Below are 1,956 nucleotides of genomic sequence, written 5' to 3'. Positions count from 1 at the left end.
AAGAAGTGGAATTATTTGATGTTTGGGGTATTGATTTCATGGGACCTTTTCCATCTTCGATGGGAAACAAGTATATTTTGGTAGTCGTCGACTATGTGTCCAAATGGATAGAAGCTATAGCCTCACCCACTAACCACACAAGTATGGAGTAAAACACAGAGTAGCAACACCATATCATCCCCAGACTAATGGTCAAGTGGAAGTATCAAACAGAGAGATTAAGCAAATCTTGGAAAAAACGGTTTCAATATCCAGAAAAGATTGGTCTGAAAAGCTAACAGAAGCATTGTGGGCTTACAGAACTCCTTACAAAACCCCTAATGGAACTACACCATACCAATTAGTCTATGGAAAGTCATGCCACTTACCTTTTGAACTTAAGCACAAAGCATATTGGGCCATCGAGACCCTGAATTTGGATTATCTAGCATCTGTCGAGAAGCGAATCCTTGATATCCAAAAATTGGAGGAACTCCGCCAGAAAGCCTACGAGAATGCCATTATATACAAAGAAAGAACCAAAGCATGGCATGATTAAAGGATTGTGAAAAAGGAGTTTAATATAGGCGACTATGTTCTCCTTTTCAATTCCAGATTACGACTTTTTCTAGGTAAGCTGCGTTCGAGATGGACAGACCCCTTTAAGGTTTCCAAAATCCTCAAATCTGGAGCAGTTGAAATCTGGAACAATTCCTATAATCCGTTTGTGGTAAATGGACAAAGACTGGAGCAATATCAAGGAGGTGACATCCCCACAGAATGCCCTGGCCATACTCTGATTGACCCTCTAGTTCCAACCTCTGATATATAAAGTTCAAATCGTCAAGCTAACGACGTTAAACAAGTGCTGCATGGAAGGAAACCCATGATTTCTTTTTCCTTTACTTCACTTTTACTATTCCGATTATATTATATTATATATATATATATATATATATATATATATATATAAATATAATATATATATATATATATATATATATATATATATATTAATATAAATATATATATATATATATATATATATATATATATATATATATATATATGATATATGTATATATATATGTATATATATATATATGTATATATATATATATATATATATATATATAGATATATATATATATATATATATATATATATATATATATATATTATATCTATATATATATATATATATATATATATATATATATATATATATATATATATATATATATATATATATATATATGTGTGTGTGTGTGTATAATATGTATGTATTTATGTTTAGACTAACAGTTGCAATATTTGCGATTTCAGGTGTCCTCTATTTTTAACCTAAATTTTCAGGATAGAGAATTTCGACACTATACCAGTGATCTTTTGTGACCCAGTACAGGAGCAACGCTATGCCATGCTTTCCCAGCGTCCAATCCTGCCCACCAGATATCATGATTCAAGTTACATGGAAGCATTAGGAATTGAGCCTAGTGTCAGGCATTTGTGTGCAGTTAGTTGCAATGGGATGAGTATACTGAAGTAATGCATGTGACTTACAGGAACCTCACTTTGGAGTTCTTGAGTTCGCTGAACTACGAGCCCTATGTTGGTCACGCTAGTGATGATGGCTACATTAATTTCAGGATGTTTGGGATAGAGTACACCTTCAACCACAAGCGTTTTGGTGACTTACTTGGATTTCTGACTACTTATTGAAATTCTGGTATCAGATATGAGATGTCGAAGGTAATGTCACGACACTAATATCTGAATAAAAACTAAAATGTAAACAGGATAAAAACAAAGAAACAATAGAACAAGTGACACAAGCTATTGTTAACCCAGTTCGGTGCAAACTCACCTTCGTCTGGGGGCTACCAAGCCAGGAAGGAAATCCACTAAACAAAATTAGTTCAAAGACTCTCAGTAAACAACTTCAAGTTACAGTCTTTTCACCTAATCTCTACCCGT

Source organism: Lathyrus oleraceus, chromosome 4 (assembly GCF_024323335.1).
Source record: "Lathyrus oleraceus cultivar Zhongwan6 chromosome 4, CAAS_Psat_ZW6_1.0, whole genome shotgun sequence".
NCBI lineage: Eukaryota > Viridiplantae > Streptophyta > Magnoliopsida > Fabales > Fabaceae > Lathyrus > Lathyrus oleraceus.
This window is presented reverse-complemented; position numbering follows the sequence as displayed.